The sequence below is a fragment of the Triticum aestivum genome, chromosome 3B, assembly GCF_018294505.1.
Source record: "Triticum aestivum cultivar Chinese Spring chromosome 3B, IWGSC CS RefSeq v2.1, whole genome shotgun sequence".
NCBI lineage: Eukaryota > Viridiplantae > Streptophyta > Magnoliopsida > Poales > Poaceae > Triticum > Triticum aestivum.
The window spans coordinates 92,371,825-92,386,657 of record NC_057801.1 but is presented as its reverse complement, the minus strand read 5'-3'; positions in this window follow the sequence as shown (position 1 = coordinate 92,386,657).

The following is a 14,833-nucleotide window of genomic DNA, read 5'->3' as shown; positions in this document are numbered from 1 at the left end:
CAATTAGCCCGAAGTCTTTATAATTTGCAGATCTTGTGGGCACTCGGTAGATTACAACCTTGAGCAAATCAAACTTGGTATCATGTTGGCTACTATAAGATTCCGAGTATTCTGGGCCGCGGCGCCAAAGGAGTGCAGTGTTAATCGAAGGAAGGGGGATCAATCGCCGGGTGTAGACCTCCGCGAGCATCCAGCTGCCGTGACCGTCGACGAGCACCATCCAAGACGTGTTCATGCCGACCCAGTAAATACCGTTAATGTAGTTGAGGCTGACGGGGATCGGATCGCAGTCAAGGGGGTTGATGCTCGCCACCCTATGATCGTTATGCTACGTGACACGCCGTTTCTGAATATCAGGCGGCATCAGCAAGCAAGGAGCTGGCTTAAAAAGCTCTGGCTGAGGGCTTTGAGTAAACGGTACAACCCCGACGAGCACGCGATGAGCGGCATGGTACTGAGATTGTCCACACGCGAAACAATGAGCTTGATTACCTCTGTGGGAGCGAATTCCAGCCACTCTTTCGGCGGACGCTGCTCGGTTCTGCCATCGTTAGTGCTTGGGTTTCGGACAAGGGGGGAGGCGCCTTAGCGGGGATGGAAGATTGGACGAGATTATGTGCGGACAAAGATGGAGAAGCGAATATGTGCTACGGGAAGTGGACAGGTGATGATGACTACATCACGCCGCTTGACTTATGAGACACATACCAGCAGCGTAGGGTCATGTTGATGCCAGACAACTTGCGTGAGTGATCATAGTACCGGTACTCCCTACAGTACCTACTACGGTACTATGCCCTAACTTGCTTGAGTAGAGTAGTAGAGTAGGACTCTGCTCTACTACTAGCACTGGAGGAGTAGTATATTCTAATCTAAAATAGTTACAAACTTCAATGCCCGAGCGTGGAACGACTACGAACCATGCTCAAAGACCGTGTCTACGTGGTGTTTGGACTTATATGCAAAAAAATTAGCAAGATGCTCGTGCATTGCACGACACACCATCATCACCAACTCGGTTTTTTATCTACTCCTACTCCTATAAAAGACTCAGTTGGTGATGATGGAGGCGAGGAGGCGTGTTCAGCCGGGCGTGCAGCGGACGACGCAACACTATTCGAGTAGTAGAGATAGAGACATAGGGAGGAGCACGAGGTTGTGGGAGATAAGGATGAACAAGGCAAGGCCTTATCTGTAAATGTGGAGAGAGGTGCGGGTATCTTTTGTAAAATTGTCATAGTTGGCTTTCTATCCGTCAGATATAGATCGGACGGTCTATATTACAAGATGGCAGGCATACCATCATCACCAACTCGGTTTTCTATAAGAGTATAAATATAAATATAGATAGAGACTAAGGACACCATCTACTGCTTTGTGCACTACTCCTGCGCTCCATTCGACGGCCGCAACGTCCCCTACAGCCACTCCCTCTTGCGCTACATTCGGCGGGCGCTGTTGAAATTTGGGGAGCGCACTCTCACGACTGCTGGCAGCCACGACTTCACCGACAACGACTTCTTCCCCGACCTCGGCAACCTCTTCCTCAACGACATGGGCGACAACCTCAACGCCAACGGTGCTGCTCCCGTTGCATCGTATGTGTTTCTGTCCTTCCTGTTCAAAATCATGGTAGAATTCATGTTTGTACTCTATATCCTACTACTATGCTAGTCCACATGATTAGTTTCATCTCTGTTATAGCCGTCATGATTTATTTTGTGCTTATTCGGATTAAATCTCGTAGTAACTTGCTCATATATTCAACTGGCGCAACGTCCCCTACAACCACTCCCGTTTCATGGACGGCCTGGTCGATGCCTCCAAGTAGCCCTTCATCCACTACTATGAGTGCCCGATGCCGTTTTGTGGCTCGCCGGCGGACATGGTGCATCCCCTCACGGATGCGTGCGGCGGTCACTGCTGGCCCTTGGCGGAGAACATCAAGTACGAGACATGCTACCTGTGCACCATGCCGGAGTCGCTGGAGGATCGCCGCCGCCTGCTAGTCTCGGAGGAGGACGTAGCGTCTTCCTCTTGATCGTGGGCACCGGCGAGGCCCGCGCAGGCCGCCGCCCCATCTCTGTGATGTGCGTCAGGGGCGACGCTGCTGACACTGACACTGACACGAGGCCGATGTATGGGTGCATGGTCAGTGTTACTACCCCTTTGGGTCACGTGGGCGGCGACACCGGCCTCATCGAACGGACTTGGACTCTGGGGAACTGGGACTATCCCGCCAATGTGGACTTGGAAAACCCATGGCATCCTTTACCTACCGATGTGGTGCACGGGGACTCCAAGGAGGTTCACCTGGATATACGCATTATCAAGTGAAATGTTGATCATTAGTCTTCGCTCAATGTAATCCGCTGTCTAAGCATGTGGAGACTTCCATGCAGGATCTTGCTCGATTGGAGTATCGCGCATGCATAAAAGTGTATCCGTTTATGGTTTAGTCTAGAATCTTCCATGTATGAATTTTTACTACAGTACTGGTGAAAGACTTATGATGAACCATTTCTTACATCTCCTCTGCCCCCTTGCAAGTCATCCTGATTTAATCCCTCCATCTAGGTGTATAAGGGCATGGTTAATATAACTTAATAGTATAGCCAACTGTTGACTATAAGAAAGTGCCATGTCATCTATAGCCAACATGTATAACAATCGATACTCAAAAACTAATTCTTAAATATCATTTCTTGCAAAGCACAATAAGTGTTATTTCTTCACAAGTTTTGGGTGCAGGTTAAACATTTGAACGCTTTTGTTTGCAAAAGATACCTTTTTATCTATTTCACCCGGATGTTTGTGAGCTCCAGAGATGAAATAATATCCGAAGAAACCTATCGATACCCGTTACACATGAGATGACCCCCACATCCTTTGTCAAAATAAACAACTCCCCGATCAATGCATTTCACTCTTCGGTGCAACGCACGGGCACCTTACTACTATAGATTAGTACGACCAAAAATTGAACTAACATTATATATAGTACGATAAATCCTAATGCATGTCACCTAAAATTATATCATTCAAAACTATGTTCAAATACAAATCCAATGATATCATTTTTGTTGACATGCACTAACATTTTGTCAGTTAAATCTTCAGTCAAATAAAATGGGGGACTAATAAACAACGACCGATGTAGGCCCTATTTGGATCCATGGGTTAGAGTTAGTTTGGGTTAGTTTGGACTCAACTAACCCAAAAGTATCCAAACAGGAGGGTTAGTTTGGGTTTGATGCATCTAACTCATCCAAAAAATCTAACCCACCCAAGAGGTGCTTATTCGGGTTAGTTCTTCTCGGGGCCATTAAAAACACATTTTTCTCTCGCTCTTCCTGCAGCATATCCTTCCCCACTTCCTCGAAGCTTCTCGTCCTCTCCCTCCCTCCCTCTCGCGCCGCCCGTGAAGGCGCCTCGCCGTATCCGTGCTCCATCTAACCCTGCCATCCAAACACCTCTTTGGTTAGAGTTAGTTCAGGGTTAGTACAAGTGTAGAGGGCGGCGATGCACGGGAGTCTCACCTCTCACCCCACTCGTGGCGCGGCAGTAAAGCCATCATATCAAAAAACCCAACCACTCCCAGTAATAAGTGGCCTGGTAAAATAAACGGACAAGCAACCATCACATCCCTCCGTCTTTTTTGCATTTCATCTCTCTGCATTTACTTTCTCTGGTTCATCTCGCACACTCGATCCCTAGCTACTACTCCTAGGGCCAGTTCTTTTGGCGGCTTCCCCAGCTTTTCCCACAAGACTAGTCACAGTGGAGAGTAACAATAAGGCGCCTCACTCATTTATTTGGGCTTCTAAACTACTACTCCGTCCTGGTTTATTCCTCACCATTGTAATTTGTGCTAAATTTTGACCAAAGATTTAACTGATAAAACGTTACTCCCTCCGTCTAGGTGTGTAAGTCATCTTATGAAAACCAAATAATCCCAAAACACTTAGGCGTGGTGCATTAACTTCTACCTCGTTTCTTGTTTCTTGACATATCAACCAATAAGAGATAAAGAGTGTGCATGCTTTTAATGACTTGAGATATCAAACACGACATGCAGTGGTTAGTTCATTGCATGCAATACTATTAATTAGCAAATAGAATTAACGTTTCTCATTTTCTCCTCCTTGGTCACGGTGCACAACCTAAGATGACTTACTCACCTAGACGGATGGAGTAGTGCATGTGACATGCAGTAACATTTCATTAGTTAAATTTATGATCAAAATTTGACACATATTACAATGGGGATCAATAAACCAGGACGGAGGTAGTAGTTATGGGATTACTAATCTAGAAGCCAGAACTGGCCCCTGTACTCCTACTAGTAGTAGTACTCAAGTTGGAATTCCAATTGCACGGCACAATTTGTTAGGCAAAAAATTCGATACAGGGTGTAGGAAGCGGTTTGGGAATTTGCATGCCTTTCCAACTAGTGAGATACTCCGTACAAAGTACGACAGAGAAATAACCACAGAGAAGGAAGCTAAAAGTAAACAATCAAACGAGCATTTTTGCATTTGTTTTGCATTGAATCGTTTCACAAGCTTGACTAGTGCTGTTTTTCTACTTTTACAAAAACTACATCGTAATGTTAAAACGTGCATTTGCACGTACATAAGTAATAGTAGTGCTCCCTCCATCTAGGTGTACAAGTCTTCCCTCCTTCTTGGTCACGGTGCACAACCAAAGATGACTTATTGACCTGGATGGAGGGAGTAGCACAGTCTACAAGCATATATCGAGAGAGACGTGTAGTCCGATAGTATAAAGTAAAGTTTGTGCTATATGCACGTACTTGCAAAATGCGTACGAATACACAAGGTTTCCAAACTTTCCATTTTACATACTTAATTAAGGACGCTAAAAATTCCTGAACGTTCGGGATTTATCATTTGCGTCCCAAAACTAATGAGATCGCCTTACGAAACAAAAATTATACTCCTCCTAAAAGCCACATCGCTCGCAGGAGCGCTTGTGGCGCGCCACGAGTGCCCTGGTGCACGGCCGTTTCCCAGCGCGCCGACACAACGCCTCTTCCTCAGCCTCGCAACTCGCGATGTGCTGATTGGCGGCTTGCCGGCGGGCGAGCGTGATCTCACCGGTGTGGTGATCCAGCGCCAACAGGTACTCCTCCTCGCTGGAAGCGTGCAACCGGTCCATGTACCACCAAGCGTAGATGAGCCGCTTGGGCCCAACTACACTCAGGGCGTCGGCACGGGCGTCCTCCACCACCCTCACGGCCCTCGCACGAGCCTTCTGCCAGAGAGCCAATTGCCTGACTCTCTCGGACGCGACATAGGCCTCCCAGGCAGCTTGTTCCGTGGTGCGCTTCTCTTCCTCGGCCTTCTTCTCCGCCTCTATTTTGGCGCGTTCTGCTGGAGGCAAAGCCTCCCACAAGGCGACATCCATTTCTTTCCAAAGCTCCTCAAGGCCGGGGGGCTCGACGGGCGGCGCGGCGTTCTCCTCGTAGCGGGGAGCCGATGCGTCCTCCGACGCGCGTGCTGGCGAGATTGGGAATGCCGACGCGTCCACCTCGACGCGTCGCGGCGAGGAGCGGAACACCGACGCGTCCTCCTCGACTAGTGGCGGCGAGGAATGGAACGGCAACGCGTCACGTCGCGGCGAGGAGAGGAACGCCGACGCATCCTCCTCGACTAGTGGCGGCGAGGAACGGAACGGCGACGCGTCGCGTAGCGGCAAGGAGCGGAACACCGACGCGTCCTCCTCGACTAGTGGCGGCGAGGAATGGAACGGCGACATGTGACCGTCCGCGTGGCGCAGCGAGGGGTTCCTAGGGCTTGGGAGGGGCGATGCCATGGTGGTCGATGTGAGAGGGAGGGGGAGGAGATAGCAATGAACGTGAACGTGAGGGGAGGAGATAGAGATGTCGTGGGAGGCACAATATTTATAGCGAGCAATGGCATACCTACGTAAGATATGGACTGAGCTATACTGACTTAACTGCAGGTCCAGTTGTGTCACTGACATGTGGGCCAGTCCCGTGTTGGGCCCATATGTCAGTGACTCAATGCACCTGAAGTTAAGTAAAAGCTACGTGGGCATATTTGTTGGAGTAAATTACGGGGGAGCGAAGGGGTGGAAATATTGCTGGTCACAACGGATTGGACAAGTGTGGGGGGAGGAGAGTCATGCATGCAGATTTTTTCACACGGGGTGGAGTGGTGGGACCGCCGGAGGGAGAAGGAGAGTTTGGCAGGCATATTATTTCCACACATGGAGAGGAAAAGATTTGGAGACGAATGGGCTTCCTGCAGGTATGGGGAACGGTGCATAATAAGTCATCTTGCATGCCGGGCTAGCTATAGTCTCAAGTCATTAAAAACATACACGCCCCACACATGTTCATATTTCAAGGTGCACTAAATTATTGCATGCGATGATTAAGGCTGGCCATAATGGTGGTATCTTAGCTGGTATCATGCACATGGGAATAGCAAACATGCTGATGTGGCAAAGAATTAAAGAAGAGAGGGGGGTTGGAGTAACTAGTGTTCATGCATGCATTGGTAAACACATTTTTTGTGAAGAACGACAACATTAGTTGAGTACTTTTCCAGACTTCAAAAACTATTCCACCGCCTCTACTCCCTCCGTCTAGGTGTGTAAGTCATCTTACGAAAACCAAATAATCCCAAAACACTTAGGCACGATGCATTAAATTCTACCTCGTTTCTTGTTTCTTGACATATCAACCAATAAGATATGTGGGGTGTGCATGCTTTTAATGACTTGAGACTACCAAACACGACATGCAGTGGATAGTTCATTGCATGCAATGCTATTAATTAGCAAATGAACATTAAGTTCTCTCATTTTCTCCTCCTCCTTGACTCACCTAGACGGAGGGAGTATGATCTTGCTAAGAGTAGGTGAAATTTTTGAATCGAGCCCTTTAAACTAGAAGGGAGGTAGTGGTACTCTAATAGCTAACCTTGTTGTGATGACAAGATAGGACATGGCACGCACCTGGACGAAGGAACTAGTCTGCATTGTGCATTTAAGTTTTGTCTGAAGTCAATGTACCTCTACTTTCACCAGACTTATAGAAAAATGTACTAGGAGTACTCATTATAATCAGCATTCACAATGTCAACATTCACAATGTCAAATCAATATTTTACACTCATTATAAAAAGTAGTTCTTATACTCATTATAATCAGTATTGTAGATATTGATATTTTTAGTATAAATTTGGTCGTGGGATTTCATTGATGCCTGTCAAAGCGTGGAGGAAGCGGAGCTTAGGGCTTGCATTGTCGGTCTCTACATAGGTATTTCTTTTCATAATCCTGTAATTTTAGAGACTGATTGCGCTTTTGTGGTGGCGTCTCTTGCATCTGGGGACTATGACATGTATGCTATGTGTGACTTGAAGATGAAAGCGTTGAGCGTCTCGAAGTTGATCAACATTCTTCAATTGTCAAAGATTAGCCGTTCGGCCAATAAGGTGGCACACTTAATCGCTAACTATAGCTTTGACAATAGATTAGATGGTAGTCTTGTAAATAACGTACCGCCCTATGTGGTGAATATTGTATCGAATGAGTGTACTGGTGTGGCTGGTAAATTAATATAAGGTGGTGTTAAAAAAGTATACATTTGGTCAAACACTTCGCAAACGATTGACGGGAGTAAAAAGGACCAGAGGGAGTATCATGCATGCGGAGTAGGCAAAAAAATGCTCATTTATAGCCGGTCGAAGTCTCAAAGGGCGCGACCGCACGAGGGAGGCGAAGGTCGTGGGAGGCGCGACGGTTGACGGAATTAAGTGAAGTTACATCCACGCGCCGGCATGGCGTGCGAACAGGCAGAAGCTATACCACTAGGCCTATGATATGGGTCTAGTAGACATGACATCTAGTGGGTCCCGCATAGTTCGCGAGAACTCTATGGGGGCTTGCAGCCGTTTATCCACCGGGCAAGCCAGCAACCCCACGCCGTTCGCATGCCCTACTCGTCCCCGTCTTCTACCTCACAACAGTTCGCTCCCAGTCGTCCCGTTCTTTCACATTAGTCCGCTCCCAGTTTTTGCAGGGTACAATAGTTCAAGTTCTCCTAACCCTCCTCCAAAATGCATGGCCTCCCAAATCTCCATGGTCGCCACTGAGTACCAGGTTAGAGCCATCACCGGTGATCAGTTCATCATCATCTACACACGTGGATCCGCGACAGTAAAAGAATGGCTTGCTCGCTTCCTACGCATGTTCAACAGTTCAACGGATGAGTGGGTCGCTGGGCTAGATGTTGAGTACACCACAGTCCTGGGACGAGAGAAGGATCTAAAGGACGAAGAGAGGAAGAAGCCCGCCGTGATCCAGGTTTGCGTACATAACGTTTGCTTGGTCTACCACATATGCCATGCCGACATTGAGTGCCAGGATTTTAAGAACTTCGTCAAGGACAAAAGAGTGAAATTCATTATTGTAGGCTTTAAGAACGACAGGGATGTCCTGCGTCGGATAGGTCCTGTTGTAGGCCAACCCTTCGATCTCTAGAAGGCAAGCCTGGTGTCCTCCTCTCAACCTTCAATGCTGACCCTGGCAGCAGCCATGATTGATCCTTCGTACGCTAAACTGAAGAAACCTCATCACGAGTTTCATCATGCATGGGAGTCGAAGACATTAGATGAAGATCACATCCTGTACGTAGCAATGGATGCCTACCTTTGTTTAAATATCTACAAGGGTTGGATGAAGAAGCAGAGCCGAGTGTCCGGTTAAAGCAAAGAAGCGTCGGCGAAGAGGAAGAGGCGGAGGGACGAGGACAAAGTCGAGGACGTGGACTCGGACTTCGAGTAGGTGGTAGTGCCATCGCTCATGCTGGTTCTACTGCAGTGTCAAGCAGACTAGTGGCTTAGTTTATTTTCAAGGGTGTGTTGTGCCGAGGCCCCAGCAGAACTATGTTTATGTTCTGTCTCGTTATTTGAACTCTTTAGTACATATAGTAGTACTAGTACTATGTCTTACTACTGTTCTTCTTGCAGTTGGTACTACTGCTCGTATCTTCGTGTTCCTACTGTACTTAATACGTTCGTACTAGTAGTAGTATAATTTGGGTCAGTCGATTTGTGAAAGAAGTTCGACGGAGTGAAGGAAATGGCAGAAGAGGTGGAAGAAGCCCTTCTAGCAATCCATGTTGCATCAAACGACTCACATGAGTTGACTGACCCAAATTGCTCCTTCAGATTGCAGGATCCATGTGGCATTCAAGGTCTCGAAGGTAGATTCCGCGTCCGCACCCGGTTTGCGGGCTCAACGCGCGCGCGACCGGCTTCTGCCGCGATAGCCACCATGCGCGCCTCCTCCGCACGGGCGGAGACGACAATGACACGCTAGTTCCTCCTCGCCGGCGTGCTGGAGCACGCGCTTGTCCTCCTCTTTGTACGCTGCATGCCTAGACGCGGCTCCACCAGCTGCTCGCGTGCTTGGCAGCGCGACGGCATCGCGAGGAGGGACTGCAGATGACGTGAGCAGGTGAGCCTTCGGCTTCATGGCACAGGGATGGTGGCGACACGGCGGTGATGGGCGAGAAATTGTTGGCCGGAGCAGGCGGGCGCCAGCATGCACAACGGCGGCGGCGGCATATTGATGAGTGCGCGTGTGGGAGCTTACTTTAGTTTTATATAAGGTTGGTCAAACTTAAAAGAAAACCGTACTAGTACACGTAAAGATTAGACTTAGGCAGCGCTTTTATTAGTTTTTTTTGAAGTTAGTACCACAACCACGATACAGAATCCTATGCAAGCGCGTGAACCGCGACCGTGCGCTCGATCGAACGGTGCGTCACCGTGTCGCGCTCGAAGGACATCCACCGAACCTTTTTGTGTGTGTGAAAACAATCCTCGAATATTACTCAACTTTTTTTTCCTGGGAAAGTTCTTGACGCTGCAATATTTCCATTTATTTGAATTTAGCTCCAGTTCGTGTTTATTTGGATTTGGACGTTTTAGGTCTGCCCTAGTTTTTTAAATACTTATTTTGTGTGTGTGACTGAGAGAGAACGTGTGTATGTGTCCATATGTGTGTTGTGGCGGAAGGGCAATGTGGAGACGGTGTGCGTGTGATACAGACATAGAGAGGTGTGAATGTGCAAATCATCATGCATGAGTGAGACATAGACAGATACCGATACGTTGCGTATACATGAGAGAACGGTCTTCTAGTTTACTTGTGTGTGTGTGTGTGTGACACGCACACCCACCCACCCACCCACACACACACACACACACACACACACACACACACACACACACACACTTCCCCGAGCACACAATTCATCCCCATCCAAGGTTATACGGCGACCACTCTCGCTTGTGTTTCTTTGCACCCCAACATGCACAACACCTCAATATTCAAAGAGGGCATTGAGCAGATCGAAGACGGCGACCACACCGTGCTAGAGAATGCGGGGTCATTTGGAAGCAGGGTGATGTGACGACGGCTGACTGACTCCTCCCCCACCCTCTCTCTCTCTCTTGCACAAAATTACCAATCCCTCTCTCCCCCGCACAAAATTGTCAATCCCTCAACCCACGAGATCCTTCCCCTCTCGTCCATGTTTTTCCAGCCCTCTCATCAAACATGTTATCTCTTCTCCTTCCACGTATACAGAATCCGGATGCACATGCATCTCACGTATATTACATGTCTCCATCTTTCTCATAGACCTAAGTTCTTCCTCTCTCTTTCTCTTTCTATCTCTCTCTCTCTCTCTCTGTCTCCTTAGGTTTGTATCCTACTCTCTCGTCCACATACATACAATCTTTCCCGCCCTATCTGCTCCATCTTCAAAAGCTCTCTCTGCACATTTCATTCACACATTGGGACATGTCAAAATATTGCTTCTATAATGGCTGATGTAGAGTTATGGTTGTTTTTGTTGCATCCTACAAAGTAATAACTATGAAATGCATTTAGATTCTCATTTGACTGGGATTATATGAGTTTGAGCATGTTGTGAAGTACTATAGACCTTGTATACATCTTGGGATTCGACAATGATTGTAACTATTGAATTGTATAGACCATTACATTCGAAGTCAATAGCCTAATATATTTATTTCACAATTTCAACAAATGATTAGTTCACTACAAACTAAGAAAACAAATGTGTACTCCCTCCGTTTCTATTTAAGTCCGCGTATTAGCATTGGTCAAAGTCAATTTTTGTAAACTCTCAGAAAGCTTATAACAAAAAATATTAACATATACAATAACAAATAAATACCATTAGATTCATTATTTTATGTACTTTCACATCATACATATTTGTTATGGTAAATGTTTATATTTTTCTATAAACTTGATCAAACTTTAGGAAGTTTGACTTCGGTCAAACCCAATATGCAGAGTTTACTACTACTACTCGCTAGTTGCTTAGACGAATCACTCAACACGCCACACGGGTAGTCCAGTGTCACAAAATTTTGAGGTCGGCGGGAAAATCTACCGCGACCCTGATTCGAGCAGTGGGAAGTTACCATCATAGCCTTCGGAACAGGCCTACAGATGACGCTTGGTAGGGGGCTGTTTTCGTAACTTCAGGTTCACCCTACCCAGCCAACCCCACCCCAGCACCCAGAGTAGTACACCTGAATACTCCCCATTTTCTATCCCCATCGCAAAATAGACTTCTCCACGGCACCACCGCCTTCGTGCTCCTCCCCTTTACATCGGCGCACTCATCCACTGCAGTGCATCTGCCTCATCGACGACCTCGTACGCCGCACTAGATCCGGTCCACCATCGTCGTCGTACACGGAGCCTCTTCCCCGACATCATCTTCCACGGTCTTGGATCTGCTTCCCGAAAGCCGACGCCAAGCGCAGAAGTACCACCGTCATGGACAATGAATGGACTCCCATTGCCGACCATGACTCACAAAGGCCGCCGCGACCATCGTTCTCCTCCTCGATTGGTAATATGTGTATTGAATCACTTAGCAGTACATGTGCATTTCCAATTTTGTTCATACCTACCCTTCAAATTTCCTCGGTGCTATTGTTCCTGTAAAAGTAATTGGTAGCCTCCATTGTCCAACAGAATATTAGCTTGTAATTCTGCGTCGCTCCTGTATCGCGCTGTGCTTGGGTAGGTTTTTCATCTGCAACCAATAGTGTGGCAAATGATGGAAAGGTTTTTAGAACTAGCAAGATGCCCATGCGTTACATGTATCAAGATGCATTTGTATGAGTAGTTTATCTTGTGGGAGAAAAGGATGAACAAGGGAAGGCCTTATTTGCAAATCTGGAGAGGGGTATGTTTATCTTTTTGCAAAATTCCCATTTGTTTCCTTCCTATGTGTCAGATATAAATTAGACGGCCTATATTACAAGAAAGAAAAGTATAGAGAAAAAAGTAGACAATAAAGGAAGTAGAGATAAATATTAAATATTAAATATTAAATAAATATAACAGTAGAGAAGAGAGTAGAGATAGCAGAGACGTCGGGAAAGGATCGCGCGCGCGCGGGAAAAAGCGGCCGGGCGTGCGCTAGTTTTGGCGCGCGGCGTCCGGCGCACTTTATAAAATCCAACGCCCTCCCACTGCTCTGTGCCTTGCCACCGCTCTCTCCCCGCTCTGTGCCTCGCCACCGCTCTCTCTCCCCGCTCTTTTTCGCCTCGCCGCCGCTGCGCCACCATGCCGCCGCGTCGCGAGGAAACTTGGGGATACCGCGGCGTCCGCGCGCCCCCCTCTGGTGGCTTCTCCGCCGAGATCCGGTTCCGCGGGCTGCGCCTCGGCCTCGACAATTTTGACACCGCCAACGAGGCCGCCTGTGCGTACGACGCGGCGGCGTGGCGCCTCCGGTGGCCTCATAGAACATTGAACTTCCCCAACATGCCGACATGGGAGCGGGCGCAGGAGCTCGTGCCTCTGCCGCGGCTTAGCACCGACGAGGATCGTCGCGACAACCGGAGGAGGGAGCACTGTCTCGGCATCGCCGAGATGGACGAGGAAGCCATGGCGCTGTGGCGCCAACACTTCCCGCATGACATCATCAACGAGCGCGAGTTCTACGCACAAAGGAGGGCGGAGAGGGATAAGAGGAGGACGAAGCTAGCCGCCTATCATGAGGACAAGCGTGGGCCAAAAGCGGACGCTCAGTTCAACATGAGCCTAGGAGCAGCGTCGCCCTGGGAATCCGACGATGATCTGTATCTTCACGCCTATAGTCAGATGTCGGAGGAGGACATCACCGAGGAGGAGTCGGACGACGAGGAGTAGTTGAGTTATCTTTTTTTATCTATCTATGCTGAGAACTATCCTCTACTCTCTAGTATCTACTTCTCAATCTCAGCACTGTAAACACTTTTTTAAAGTGCCGCGTGATTGCGATTCTGTTGGAGATGCTCTAACATGGCAGATGAGTGCTTTAATGTTGCCCACAAGATGCGCGAGTATTACTAGTAGTATATTTTTCTTGCCATGTTGAGATTTTAAAACCACGAGTGCGAACATGCAGAGGAGCAATGAAGACCAAACACGTGATGTTCGGGACATCTTCAAGGAGCGTGGCAAGTTAAAGAGGAGCTGCACCGAACCTGTAAAACGAGCTTTGGTAAGTAACACCCTTTCAATTACTTTCGTTTAGCCTCGTGTTCTTCGATGTGTATTTGTTGTAGTTTCTATTTCTCTTAAGCGTGGTGTTCTTCGATGTGTAATAAGAAGAGTCTTAATCGTCCTAATGCTTTCGTTTTTATCTTGATGTGGGAAGTGGGTGTTCTCACCTTGTAGTCTGTTTTTATATTTCTTTTCCTTTTGAATTCACTTCTCAGAGTTCTGTTTATCTGGCTTCTACTAAATCGATCTAGGTTGCTCTAAGTATTGATCTCAAAAAGAAGTAACTTCATGTCAGGATGCAGTTCCTGCGAGGAGGGAAGTATGGTCAACCTCGAGATCATGTTTCCAAAATGAGGCTGGATTACACATAAGGTGCCAGTTCCCTAATGATGCTGATTAGACACAAGGTGCAAATTCCCAGATGATGCTGGATTACACACAAGCCAGGTGGAGTCGTCAGCTGTTCATGTCCTCGTGGCATTAGTAAAGGCTGAAAGAAAGCGTGCAGCAGCCCTTGAGAATGTAGCTGAGTTCCTGAAGAAGCGAAAAGAGCAATCAGATGCTCTCTTCACCCAAGCCAAAGAAGAGATGGAAGAAGCCAGAAATAAGCTAGCAGAGGCAGAGCAGGCTAGGCGTCTCCTGCTATCTAAAACTGTTGTCAATACAAAATTTCCTTCATAATAGCTAGGTTCAAATGTTTATCCAGTCAGCATGCCTGTTGTGATGTCTGTGCATCTACTGATGTGGCACAAAATGTTTTTCTGGGTCATGTAATAACAGCAATTACTTTCCAAACAATAACAGACGAAGCATTGGACATGGTATAGTTCACGCGCAAGCCCGACATTCCAAGTTCAACTTCCACATCAAACTCATGTTCACAGATATCTGTCCACAACCATGATTCACTTCAAAGCCAAAAAAATGTGAGGAGAGTTATAAATAAAGAAAAACCTCTACTAGTTCCTGCTACCAGTGCGAGCACAACAAGTCAAGACCATGCGTAAATTAAATATATTTTAGTCATTTTTTGTGTTCTAAAATGCCTGCCGGCTCGCGGAAGGACGTGTTGCCAGCACATGCGCGAATTCAATGAAGGAAGGCGGGGCAGTCTTAAGCTGGTTGCATGCGGCGAGGAGGCGTGCTCAGCCGGGCCTGCAGCGAGTGCGGCCCTCTTGGCTGGCGCGCCGGTTCAATGCCTGCGCTATGAGAGGTCGCGTCCATGTCAGAG